This window comes from Lemur catta, chromosome 7 (genome assembly GCF_020740605.2).
Source record: "Lemur catta isolate mLemCat1 chromosome 7, mLemCat1.pri, whole genome shotgun sequence".
Lineage (NCBI taxonomy): Eukaryota > Metazoa > Chordata > Mammalia > Primates > Lemuridae > Lemur > Lemur catta.
The window spans coordinates 28,441,215-28,455,948 of NC_059134.1; positions in this window are offsets into that span (position 1 = coordinate 28,441,215).

Sequence of the window (14,734 nt, forward strand, 5' to 3'; positions counted from 1 at the left end):
CAAGATCTTTGAAGTTCGCTTTCCTCTTTACTGTGGGCAAAAGCACTGCAGGAAAGATTCACTTGCGGAATGCCTTTACTCTCAGAGGCGAGGACAGAATTTGGCCTGCCTTTTAGTTGTCTGAAATCCTTGCCTTCAATCAGGGGTTCAGTGTGGATGAATAATTATCAGGCTTTATCAAGGCAGCTTCTTGGACTTTTGTTGCTCTTGGACCCTCCAGAGCCTTCCAGATTCTTCTGCCATGAGGTTAGGCCTTGGTGTGTAGTCAACGTACCCCAGGGAGACACTTGCATGATCTTTTCTTCTGATCAAAGTTCTCTGTAAGTAAAAAGAAAGCGTGGGGGTTGGGGAGAACCTGGCTGTGGAGAGGAGGTACTACATAATCTTTAGGAATGAACAACTAAATGACGTAGAGAATAATCAGCTCTTTCCTCGATCCAATGGGAGTTCCTTCCACTCAGCCCATGGCTTCCATGTAAGTGACATTCCATGAATCTCACCATGCAGGATTGTGTAAGTATCTAGAGAAGTTCAGATTCTCTCTAAGCCTAGTTTCCTAGCTGAGCAAAGTGTCCCTAGGGGATGTCCATGTCACCTTACCTAACAGAGTTCATAGATGGTAAAAATGCCGTGTGTGATGCTGTCAGCACGATTAAGTCAAACGTTGGGAAGTAGTATCCTCCCTGACTTGTTCCGATGCCTCAGGGCTAAAATTATAAGCTTAAGGGAAAGCCCTTCTAAGAGAGGAAGAGGGAAAGTCCTTCTAAGAGAAAGAAAGAACTTCCAGAAACTCAGAGTGACGAGGGGGAGTCAGGACTCTCCCTGCCTGTTTCCATAACTCTTTTTCAATAGTTTCTTAAATGAGCCAACCATTTTTGCTCTCTAAGCTCTAGCTCTTATCTTGTTACTATAAAGCTTAAGTTTCTTCATCTATAAAAGGAGAACATAATAACACATCTTATAGAGTTTCTGTGACAAATTAGATCATGTTTTTGAAGGAATCAGCTTAGTAATTATGGCTATTTTTATTATGTCATTGTTATGTCCTAACAATTGCAGCCCAACCAAGCCACTCTCTCTGTTGTTTGTTCTGCTCCAGTCACAGGAAAAACTGCTTCTTTCCTAACCTCCACCCCTCCAACAGGCAGCCATCCATGTCTCCGAGCGTGTGCTCCAACACCCCCAGTGAAAGGAGAACAAAGCCTCAGAACATGCAGTGCATGCTACCACCTCAGTGTGTCACACAGAGGCCCTAGGTGATCTAGAACTGGTCAAGTTACAGTTTTTCTGGTGTGATTGATAAATCTAGCAGGAAAGCCATTGAGCTAGTCCCTGTTCTGCCACTGACTTCTGCCTGGAATGTTCTCCTCCCCACCCAGGTCTTTTCACCACTCCATCTCAGCTGAAATGTCCCCTCCACAGAGGGCTTTCCCTGAGCATCCCAGCTACAGTGCCTCTTTGACCTAATCACTCTCTGTACTAGTTCCCTGAATTATGGGCTTCAGAACAGTTGTCATTGCCTGGAACTAATGTGTTTGCTTTTCTCTGTATGTGTTTATTGTCTGCCTCTCCCCACAATAGTGTAACCCCCATGAGGACAGAGTCCTCGTCTATCTTGGCTTGTGCTATATCCTCAGTGCCAGTGCAGAGTGCCCAGCACAGAAAGGGCATTCAATACATCTTTGTGGAATAAATAAATGAATCAATAATCTTCATATCTTCCTTTGGGGCCATAATACTGGCAGACCTGAGGCATCTCCCGACAGCCAAACTCCCTCAACTCCAACCCTCCCATACAAAGATCTTAGAGAGTCTGTTCCCTCCTGGTTGCAGTATATGTGTGTGCAGTAAGTCATCTAGCCAAACATGTGCCTCGCCCCCACTTCACACGAGCTAGTATTTATGATGTGAAAATGGACTTTGCAACTATGCATTGGGGATGTCCCTACACTTCAAATGGTTTCTCAGGGAATTGTGTAAAGGTGCTGAGTGGTTCTGAGTGAGGAGAAAAACGTCCGTTGGCTAGCAGTGCTGTACAGTTGTAAACTCCCAACCTCCAGCCTCAAGGAGAGGGAAGAAAGAGAAAGATCAAGAAGAATGTCCATGAGTGAGTAGTCCATGGGCTTCTTGCAGAGGCCCTTGGTAAATGCATGACGGGGAATTAACTGAGACAACCTAAGGAAGGATCTCAAATTTGGGGTCAAAGTTAGCAAGGGGCTTCAGTGTGAGGTTTACTTTTTCATTGTTGATATATAGTGAGCATGAGATTCCTCATGAATGCCAAGCTTCTCATCAATTTGAAATTCATTGAAGTTAAATATATTTTGTTAATCATTTTTCTTTTGCAATGTTTGCCTCATTGTAGCAAAATAGTAGCTGCTTAATTTAGGAGGAAAAAAATCATGCCTACATTTTTGCACCTGAAAGAAGGCAGAGATTAAATGCTCTATCTGAAAAGGATAGAACATTTAGAAATGGATTTTGAGGCTGGATTCTGGTAACAGGCTACTGGTCTGTCACAAAGGGGCTGTACTGTTTATTCAACACATTTTCCTGAGGACCTATGGGAGACCAGATCTTGTTCTAGAAGTTGAGAACACTAGGATATATGTAAAAGAAACACTTCCAGCCATCCTGGAGCTGACAGCCTGCTGGGGGAGACAGACAAGTAGACACATACAGTGTCGCGTGACTTGTGTCATTAAGGGGTGTGGAGCCTCGCAAGGAGAGCGGCTAACCAAAACGTGCGGGGACAATTTCACAGCAGAGGTGTTGGAGAAATGAGAATCTGTCATTTAGTGAAGGCAGCAAACTTGTGAACCTATTCTTCCTGCCAAATGAATCAGGCAACATGAGAACATTAAATTATTTGAGGGGATGTGTGCCAACATCACTCCTGCCTCGGGCTGTGCACGCGCCGTCCCCCCTTTCCTCAACTTCCAATGCCCCACCCACCCACGAACCTCTACTCACCTTTGGCTCTCGACTGAGAGGTTATTTTCTGGGAGAAAGCCCTCTCCAACCCCCACATGACAAAATGCTCTGCTCCTCCTGTGTATTCCCAGAACACCCACTTGTCTCTCTGTCACTATAACACTTATATGTTCGTTATGCGCCAGGCCGTGTCCTGAGTGCTTTATGTATATTAACTCATTCATCTTCCCCACCAGCTTAGAAGGTATTTTTGGGCCAGGTGCAGTGGCTCACACCTGTAATCCTAGCACTCTGGGAGGCCGAGGCAGGAGGATCACTTGGGGTCAGGAGTTCGAAACCAGCCTGAGCAAGAGCAAGACCCCCGTCTCTACTAATAATAGAAAGAAATGATCTGGACAGCTAAAAATATATAGAAAAAATTAGCCGGGCACGGTGGAGCATGCCTGTAGTCCCAGCTACTTGGGAGGCTGAGGCAGAAGGATTGCTTAAGCCCAGGAGTTTGAGGTTGCTGTGAGCTAGGCTGACGCCACGGCATTCTAGCCTGGGCAACAGAGTGAGACTCTGTCTCAACAAAAAAAAAAGGTATTATTACTATCCCCACTTCATGGATGACAAAACAGATCCAAAGTGGTTAAATAACTCTCCCTAGCAAGTGACACAGCCAGGATGCAAACCCAGAAATGTGGCTACAAGTCTGCTTTCTTATCAGGCACACTGTACTTCCTCTCAAGTTGGACAAATCCACCTGTAACGTCCGGTTCTGTCTCCCACTGCAGCTGCACCCTCCTTGAAGGCAGAGACCATGTTGTGCTCACAGTTACACCCCAAATGCCTAGCCCAGGGCCTGGTGCTTAGCAGGCTTCGATGTTGCTTGTTGAATAATTTTTTTGAATAATATTGGACTACTAACTACATGGTCTACACTATTCATTGAGGAGCCACTACCTCTGCCAATATTTTAACAGGTGCTATAAGGTCTTCTTCTCCAAAATAACAGATCTGCAATTAAACACCAGACTTCCTGAGACTCGGGACATAGCTCAAATGAAGGGCGCTGGGAGCCGTGGAATACAAAACCTGGAGAAATATCTGGGGGCTTTTTGCTGAAGGTGGCTCTTTGTGAAATCCCCTGGAGCATAACTAAGCTCCAGAATGTTTTTTTTTTTTTTTCACTAAATTTCATTTGCTAAGGTAGTTCTATAACTCAAAACTACTACCTACCCTGCCCCTCCCCATCCTGGATTGGGGTGTTATTTTTGTCTCTTGTTTGGGCATGTGGTACAATTCAGGTATACGAAATAAATCTGATGCAACGTGTGCTTTGTGCTATCAGCTGTCGTCTGTACACAGTTTCAAATGGTAATAGTGCAGTGTTTTGCTGTACTCCAACTGCAGCCTCCTCTACTGTATGTAATGTGTCATTTTGCTTAGCTGCCTTCTTTTTCCGGCCTGATCTATTAATTCCTGGCCCTGCCAGCAGTTCAAAACACACATCCCCTTCTGGATGGCGGCATGCTCAGTGTCTCCAGGGAAACTTGCAGGAGTTAGAGTGGGTAGACGAGATGCCTCTTGATTTTTTTATTTTTCTGATGTCAGGGGTGATCACATTTGAAAGGCACTCTCAAAATCGTGTTCAGAACAAATGGCAAAGGTAACAATGGCAATAGTAAAGAGCCCTTTGGTGTTACAGAAGTATTTTTGTCTCAGAGTTCAAGAGAGATTTTGCTATCTTTTTAAAAAATCAACTAAGACTCATTGACCATTTCTTGGACAGGTAAGAATTCAAAAGGGATCAATGCTAAAAATGAGATGAGAAGAACTTTTAAAGGTATTTGTGAAAATAACAATCAATAGGTGTCTGTTGACCTGACATGGAGAATAAATGTTGTGACTTAGGTAGTTCTGATTAATCATAGGCCATTAATTGAATGATATCGTATGGTTATTAATTCTTAAATTCTAAAGTGAATTTAGTCATCTTAGTTCCCAAACCAGGCATCATTTATTGTTTAATGTTCAAAAGTCAATTAACTCATTTGATTTAATCAATCTTTGATACAGTAGAAGCTCTAGTGAGTTAAAAAGGGAGCATCAATTCTTGTTGGGTGGCATCAATACCAACAGCATAGAAACTGCCCGAATCTGTTCTTATTTGCCCTGACTTTGCTCCCTTCAGTTGAGCTGACCTACAAATATCACATGGAGAGCACCAAATAAAAATGAGTAGTCCTGGATGCCCCATTCCTAGCTTGCTGCAGACTCTTATCCTGCCCAGGCCCCCACCTGGGCCCTGAACCCTTGTCTGCTCTCAGCTTTCAGATCTGATGACACAAATGGCTTTCCTGGCTGCCAATCTTCCGTTCTTCTCTCAGGCCTGGTTTTGCATCATCCCCCACTTGGACCCACTCCTGGGTGAGTACCCTACTTAAAACCAGTCTTGGCCTCTGGGACCTAACCTGGTTTAGCTTCCCACAGAGAGGACATCAGGCTTACAATATCCACTCCCAACACACTTTAGAAGTTGTAATTTTTGTTCTATATACTTAACAAATAGTAAGAACAAACAAAAATAACGTTATAATTGTGAATTCAGCAGACCAAGAATATGGCAGGGAAGGGAAGGAAGAAAGAGGGCAAAGTCTTCTGTCCATGAATTGGTCACCACTGAGAGCTTTGGGCTGATGCAAAAGATTTGTTTCAGAGCATTGCTCTTCAATCACAGGAATATTTGAGGTTCTCCAAAGATAAATTATTGTAGGGGAAAATGGAGCAAATTCTCTCAGGCATTATCTTTGGCTCAGGGAAGGAAGACTGGGAGGTGTAAATGATGGACAGTGTCCTAGCTTTCCAGTGGAAGCAAGAAATAGTGCACAGGAACCGCAGTGACTCCAAACCACAGAACACCTTCATAAAGATGTTCATGCAAGACCCCGTCTCTACTAAAAATAGAAAGAAATTATCTGGCCAACTAAAAAATATATATAGAAAAAATTAGCCGGGCATGGTGGCACATGCCTGTAGTCCCAGCTACTGGGGAGGCTGAGGTGGGAGGATCGCTTGAGCCCAGGAGTTTGAGGTTGCTGTGAGCTAGGCTGATGCCACGGCACTCACTCTAGCCCAGGCAACAGAGTGAGACTCTGTCTCAAAAAAAAAAAAAAAAAAAAAAGATGTTCACAAGGAATGTGTTTGGGAACATTTTTCCCCACACACACACAAATGATAAATTGCCAAGTTCACCTGGCTCCAGCCCTCACAGGGCACAATTTTAATATTTCTTGTCCTTAAATAGAGCTTCCCTGAGTTTTCTGTGGTGTTCTCCTACAATGGTTTTAAGGACAGCTTCATTTTGGCCCTTGTCTCAGGCACTCCTCAGCAGCTGCAGCTCTTTTCAGCAGGGCAGAGCCTGCTTATTTGACAACTGAACATGGTCCTATTTGTGGCTTGCATAGCCGCTCTGACCGAATGACAGTCTCGTCCTTTCTCTAAACACCTCTGGCTGTGGGGTTTGATATACATTCCAGTCCCCATGTCCTTTCCGTGACTTTGTTATTCTTCTGCCCTGAGAAAATTGATTTGACTTCTCTTTCCTGTTTGCCCAAGGGATTGAGGGTGGCAATAAGTCTCCAAGTTTCTGGGGCCCTTGGGGAAGTCACACTGTCACTTTTAGTGGTCTAAATTCTTCCAGTACACTTAGCCTTACTGAGGACAATGACCTACAGTGGATTTTCCTCTGGGATTTTTGCAAATATTATTTACACTGTGCATTAGTTTCCTAGGGCTGCAAACAAATCACCACAAACTTGGGGACACAACAAGAGAAATTTATGGTCTCACAGTTCTGGAGGCCAGAAGTACAAAATCAAGGTGTTGGCAGGGCCATACTCCCTCTGGAGGCTCTGGAGAGAATTCCCACTGGCCTTGTCCCACTCCTGGTGACTGCTGGCATTCTTTGGCTTCTAGTCCTTGCCTACATGGTCACATCACCACTTCCTTTCATGTGTTTGTCTTCTCGTATGTCTCTTACAAGGACGCTCATCATTGGATTTAGGGCCAACCCAGGTAATCCAGGATGATCTCTTAATCGTAATTAAGATGCTTAACATAATTATGTCCACAAGTACCCTTTTTCCAAATAAGATAACACCCACCAGTATCTGGGCATTAGGACTTGGACATAATCCCTTTGGGGGCCACCATTCAACCCACTGCACCCTGTATTCTGATGAAGTCTCTGCAGACAACTGACCCTCATCCCACATGTTCACAATGGTCCTTAAAGGCCCATTTTAAACCCAGTGCAGATCTGTAACCAGCTTTCCAAACTTAACTCTGCTGACTCATGCATAAAAATGTGTGTGATCTCTTCAGACGAAAGCAGTTAGAGACGCTGGTGGCTCCCAAAACTGGGACAGGGTAATTCAGAGGTGACTGTGGGAAGCAACCATTTCCTTACTGAACCCAGCTCTTTTCAAGATGTGGGTGAAGACTGAGTCTTCTCCATAGTTGTGTTAGTTTCATCCCAGGCCCCAAGTCAATATTCAGAAGCATCTTCTTTTCTACCACTTCCCCACGATGTATTTTCATTTCTAATAAATCTCTGCAATGCTTCTCAGTAATCATTTGAAAAAATAGACCAAAAACTGAGTATGGCTATGGAACATTTGAACTAAATAGGCCTTGCCCAGAAAGCCCCACATAAGACCTCTGTTAGTCGTGTGTACCAATCCGTGTTGATCTATTCATAAGCAGATCCTCCACTTCCTGTGCTTCTTGGATGGCTGACTGAGAAATACACAGAATACAACCTCTTCCATCCATTCATCCAACACGCCTACACTGAAAAGCTCATTTATTAAGCACTAACTACGTTATGGAGGATTAGAATATGAATCTTAACAACACTGAATCCTATACAAAGACATACAAAGTACTTTCCCACACCCGATCCTCAGAACAAACTTGCGTAATTACTTGTATAGTTGTTATTTCACAAATGATCAAACTGAAGCTAAGGGGAAAAAAGGGAATGCCCAATACTCTGTAGCTAGTGAAAGGTACAGCTAGACCTCAACTCAGAAATGCCTCACTCCCTGGCCCTTCCCTGTGGCATACAAACAACACCTTCAAGATGAATGTATGGTCAGGGAAATTACCAGTTAGGGTCCCAGTAGGAAGCACAACTCACTCTGGATAGTGCAGATGAAAAGACTTTCATGAAGAGGCTACCTATAGAGGTGTGAGTATGTTATAGGGATAAACAGGGGCTGTTGGGGCACCCAGACACTAGCAATGGTGGTAAGCTGTTACTACTCCTGTGGCAGCAGGAGCAAGGGGAGGAATGAGTGTAACTGGGGCCTGATGAGACTGAGGAGTGGAAGAAGGGCCACTTGGCACAAACTATAATCTTGGAGGGAGGCAACTACTGGCAGATATGAAGTGCTCAAATAGGGAGGAAGAGGGATGCTCTCTCCTCCCCAACCTCTGACCTTCCCGCTGGTACTTCCCATTGGCTGAAACCAAATGGAAGCTGGCAGGTGAGGAAGCCAGCTGACAACATGGCTGAGCCAGCTTCTCAGGGCATAGAACAAGGCAGAGAAAGGCAAGAGAATGATCAGCATGGAATCAAGGGTGGTGCAAACCAGCCCAGAAAGATTAAATATGTACTTAAGTAACAGATTCCAGACAAAGGTGAGAACTTCCAGCTTACAGGTGCATAGGTGGGTTAGTGTGAGCCTGGAACTTGGGGAAGGCTTCATCGAGAAATCTCCAGCTGGGCCTTGAAGAGGAGATAGGATCTAGAAATACAGAGATAGGAAAGGGGATATTTTTAGGCAGAATGAACAATATCGCGAAGGCATAAGGACACATGGTCTACATGGGGTTGGGGGTGCATATGTGGTGAATAACTACTGGTTCTGTTTGAAACATGGATGTAGGAAGGGGAAATAAGGGTAGAAGTGGGTTGGACCCTGGTAGTGAGGAGCTGAAATGCTCTGTGAAGGAGTTTGGCTTTTATTCCCAGGGCAGTGGGGCACCAGCACAGCTCAGTCAGGGAGAGGCTTTATAGAGATTAATTCTCTAGACAGAGTGCAGAGAGTGTAGACTCTAGGGGAAACAGAGAGTGTTGTCTTAGAGAAGGAGTGGCTGCTAAAAGGCTTTGCCCTTTACCTTGAAGTTCTTGGTCCAGATCCATTTTCCTGTCACCTTCCTTGCCTAGACTTTAAACATCAAGCATAAGCTCAGTTAAAAATTTAGTCAACTAGATAGTTAGTTTAGCTATTGGTACCAAAATTCAAAGCATGCCATTGATAAAGCAGTAAATTCAATGACAAACTGAGTCCCAGTAATAAACATCGTGATATCACAGCCCCAACTGCTGAGAGCCAAATGGTCCCACGGCTGCAAGTTGGCTCTTCTTCTCTTGGAGTAGGAGTTCTTTAGCTGTCTGTTGTCTTTACTTAGTAGCCACTGGTCTAACTTTTCTGGCAGCCACTTATTTCTCGTAGGCCAGCGTGAACCAACCTTCTTTTCAGAGATCATTTGTTTGTTTGGTTTGACCTTATAGAAGCTTGGAATCTGCAGCTGTTACACAGCCATGTGGTCCAGATCCCAGTAAGTGGGACTCACCAGATACTTCTACTAAAATTCAAAGCTCTCTCAATCTGGTTCCGATTGCTGAAAGTACTAGCAGAATTTCCAAAGGAGAGAAACAGGATAAAGGGTAGCAAGGCTGAAATGTGCTGCACTCTAGCATGTTGTCAGAGACATTCCTGAGTGGAGAATTGTTGCAAAGCCACAGATTCCCACACAAGGTCTATATTCACAGAGCAGTTTTTTGGCTTTAGAAATGTTGCTTGCACTTACCAATATATTCCTTCCATAGATATAACCACTGAGGAATTCCTTGATGCATTCATTCATACAGATGAGGTGGAAAATAGAAACGCCTTATAATCCATTTTTTGGTCTCAGTTGTCTGTTTTTGAGATAACCATGGTTTGGTGGAACATATTCAGATAATTACATTTTTTGCCTCACTTTGGCATAGACACGTGATACCCAGCCTTTTAGAAAGAAATATTATGTAAATAAAACATCCATATAATGCCAATACATATTTGGGACCAAACACGAAGCTGATTTGTTTTTCCCTTATCTCATTTAGAGCATCATGTAGACAAGAATGTTTAGTCTGCAGATGATCCAGACTTGAGTACTCACTAGCGGTGCTTTCCAAGACCAGCCGCTTCATTTCTCTGGGCCTCAGATTCCTCCTCTGTAAAATGAGCAGGATGATGTTTACACCGTATTAGGAAGATCAAAAGATAACGTCTATTGACATGCTTTTTTATTCATTTCTAGTTTCTTTTATAAACAGTAGTTTGTTGTTCTTGCTATAATTTCTTGGGAATATATCTATTTCAACTTATCTAGTCAATAATGTTGGTAATAGGGTTAAGAAGTCTACTCACTATCTCAAAGTATAAGGACTTTGGTCCTTATACACGTGGAAAGTGGTACTATGTAATTCAATTCTTTAAACATTGTCTGATTTCCTGATGGAGTGCTGCCTGACACTTGTAGACAATTAAATAAAGTCGCCATACTCCTGGGGTTTACAGCGGGGGGGGGGGGGCGGTGTAGAGAGAGAGAGATGGATGCATAGATAGGTATAGAGATAGAGATGGATGATATAGATAGATAATAGATGTAGACAGATGATAGAGATTGACATAGGGGTAGAGATGGAGATGGAGTGGGTCCCCTTACATAGATTTAGCTCATGAGTGGCCTCTACAAATAGGACTCTGCTCCCCATTGCTTCTGATGACAACGGTCATGGCTGAGATTGGAAAGTGAAAGGCTCACCAAAAAGAATGGGTTTATCAACAGCCATGCTTGACTAATACTTTGCTAAGTAATTTGTCTAAGCTGGCATGAGTTGTAACAACATTCCTGAAAGCAGATAGAAGGTGGTTTCCCAGATACGGATAAAGGGATCTTTCCTAGTTTTTGTCCTATGTAGTGACAGCAGCATTACAGAATCTTGAAAGTAAAAATGAAAATCATCTAAAAGATAAGAGGACAGAGTTTAATGTTTTTACATTATGAGTTTTTCCTTGAACACTTTTTAAAAAGTAATAATGTCAACTCTGATAGAAAGGTTAATTCTTACTTTTTAGACAGTAGTGACATTTGGAGGTACACACCTCAGGTTACTCTTTAAAAACACAGACCTGGATTTATGGACCCTTAAAAAAAAGGCCCATTTCTGTAACAAACCACATACATTAAAAGAAGAAAACTCTAATAAAATTAAGACTGGTTGGGACATCAAGGATAAAAGATTCTGTATTTGTTAAAATATCACAAGGTATTTTTATAGCAAAGAAAAACTCAGACAAGATTTAGATTCCTTCCCTCCAGGAAGACCCAGAATTTGATTAGCTCCACCTGGAGAAGAAAAGGCTTATGAGGACGCTGTTATCCCTGGTGAAACATTGTGCACAAAATGGGATTTCAGGTTCTGCAGATAAAGTTTCAGTGAAATGCCCCCCATTTGTGTTAACAAGCATGACAAATGCTTAAAAACAAACAAACAAACAAACAAAAAACCAAGACATTTATCTTTGACTTGGGGAACTTTGAGCTGTTTTCTCCAAATGAATTAATATCTTCAGAATAAAATTGAACATTTAAGGAAGTATATGAGGGGAAAGACCATAAAAAATTTATGAGAAATTTAACAATTTGTTTCTTTTTAAATTGCAGTGGTGAACAAACAACACACGATGAAGGAATGGACAAACCAAAACACAGCCAACAGTTGTAAACACTTAGGTGTGTCCCCCACATGGACAAATTGGGGATTACCCCTTGGTGAGGAGCACTGAAATAATTACTCACAAGATCATGGTGGAGAGGAGCCTTAGAGATCTTCTAGTCAAAGGTGTATAAGCTTTTTTAGTTATGGAAGCTTATCTTCAAATGAACTGTCAGGGAGGCCCCACATGTATATGAAATAGATCAAAAGGGAGCTTCTCCAGCTGAAGCAGGCGTGGGGATCATGGACCACCACCCTTCAAGCCTAGCCTCACCTCTGTGGACAGCAGGACATCATGAGACACAGTTTGAAAACCACCCATCGGGCCAACCTCCTCACTTACTTCCTGTGGCATCATGGCAGGAGGAGCCCAGAGAGCTGGAATGATGTGCCCAAGATCACAGAGTAAGCAGGTGGCAAAGTCAAGACTGTTGCCCAAGCCTCCTCATCCCTCATTTTGATTTCTTTTCCATGCTCCATTCTATGTCAACATAATCATTACTTAAAAGTTTATTTAGATTTTCTTGTGAAAATATTTCATATGTCCCTGATGAACATTAAGCAAGCGTTTGAGTGCCTGAGTCAAATTTTTAAAAGGCATCCTTCCCTGGAAGGTTCACACTAACTCTTCCCAAGCTCTTCTTGGATATGCAAAATTACCAGTTGCCATTTTAATGAACTTGTTAATGTGCCTGTCTCCTAAATTGTGACAGCATAGAAATGGGTACTGACCTTTTGAGGTAGGACACACTCTGTTCTTTTTCCCCTGGTAAAAGGCGCTAAAAACCCCGGATATAATCTCTAACTGCATCTAGACTAGAGAGAAGGAAAGCAGCAGCATCAACTGCTCCTACTTTCATTCCTTTCCACACCCCATGGCCCTCTTCAAGTTGAGTTGCTAGCTAATGCTAAAATAACCTGTAAGCAGGTGAGCAGCTGGAGATACTAAAAGGCCCAAATAATTGACAAACTAGACAATCAGACTCAGGATGGTCAAGAATTTTAAATTGCTTTAAAGAACAATTTCTTGGCTGTCAGCTCCACACATCTATTTTCCCTAAACAAGGAAATCCTTATAAATGAGCTTTCACATCAAACAACCCAAGAAACATAGGAGGGAGGATGAGAGACCACTTTAACCACCTCAATAGCAGGATCACAGCCCCCTCTGTGTGAGGGAGGACCCTACTATGAGTGACACGCTGGGTCACAATGCACATTTTGAGACAACATGACTTTGCCAGGATCCTCATCTTTTGTTGCAGCCTACACAGTGAAACAGGAAAAGCATGGCAAGAGGTCTGTATCAGTCAGGCTTCTCCCAAGGAACAGAACCAGTGCAGTTATTAATATACATAAAGAGATTTATGGTAAAGAAATTGGTTCACATGGCTATGGAGGCTGAGAAGCACCAAGACCTGCGGTCTGAAGGCCTGAGAACAAGGAAAGCCAATGGTGTCAATTCCAGTTCTAGCCTGAGTCTGAAGAGAGAAGACTGAGGTCCCAGCTCGGAGACCAGCAGGCAGACAGCACATTCTCTCTTGCTCAGCCTTTTGTTCTATTCAGACCGTTGATGGACGAGATGGAGCATCACACTGGGGAGGGCAATCTGCTTCACTCGGTCTACAGATTCAAATGTTAATCTCAACCAGAAACATCCCCACAGACACACCTAGAATAATGTTGAACCAAATACCTGGGCATTTTGTGGCCCAGTCAAGCTGGCAGATTAAATTAACCAACACAAGGCCTGAGGAAGGAAGAAGGACCTCAGCAGGGTGACCCTGAAAACGTGTCACTCCAGACACAGACTGGGGTCTATCTTACCAGGTATCCGTCTTACAGAGTTTCCACGTTAGAGAACCTATTCTGGAACCCAGCGTGTCTGCAGACGCAGTCGCTCTGTTGGCTCCTAGACTTGACTTTCATGTTCCTCTTAAATGAAGCCATTGTCCACATGGGAAGAAATATGGCTCTTAAACACTAACACCTGCTAAGGATGAAAGAAGTATTCTCAGGCATCTTTATCATATTCTTTTAGTTTATAAAAAGTTTGGGGAGATGGGAAGAGAAAAATTATGAGACATTTGTGTCTCATAACAATTTGGCAGAAGAAATGACATGCTGCTGGCAGCTTCTCTCCTTGGTTTCAGTGGCATAATAAGAGGACACCAGTTTCATGCATTCATCTACAAACAGGGTCCCAGGGCATGGAGAGAAATCAAAGGCTGATTTTTCTTTAGAACAAGTTGATTATCTGATATTAATGGAGATTCTAACCATTTCTCATAAGAAACTGCTTCAGAACATAATAGCCTGGAGGAGTTGACCCCCGCCCCCAAAGATTTGGCAAGCAAATGTAAGGCAGGAGTACTTTAATGATCATTTTTTACAGAATTTTTGCTGTCCTGGTTAGTCTAAATTGGCCTTCAGGCAATAATTTGGCAATGATCCATAATTCATTCATTTTCCTAGCTTGCTTCAAGTGATCACAATTTTCCATTGACCTAGAATTTCTCCAGCAAAGGACAGACCTCAGCCCAACAGAGAAAATCAGTGAGGCCTGAATAGTAGCCGAATTAAAACAGTATTCCTTTAATTCTGTATTATTAATACAATGTTTATTTAGAAAAGGATTCTCCTTACTTAGGAAACACTGGGCTTTTGGCATAAGTCATCCCTAAGCCAACTGGTCAAGAATCTGTGGCAGGCCAATTTACCTCAATATCACCTTAAATTCATAATGTGAAACAGAAACTGTATTGTCAAGAAAAAGCCTTCCCATTATGAAAAAACAGCAAAGTGTTTTGTTCTACACCTAGTTGTAAGGGAAAATCAGAAAATTAAGTTGTCTGAAAGGATTATTCTGTATCCCTTCTCCCCTGGCCCCCTATATATTCACAGAGGAATTGGCACATTTGTGGTGGATTAGGTGGTTTGGGGAACAAATCTAAGTTATAAAGTGTTATAGGCTTT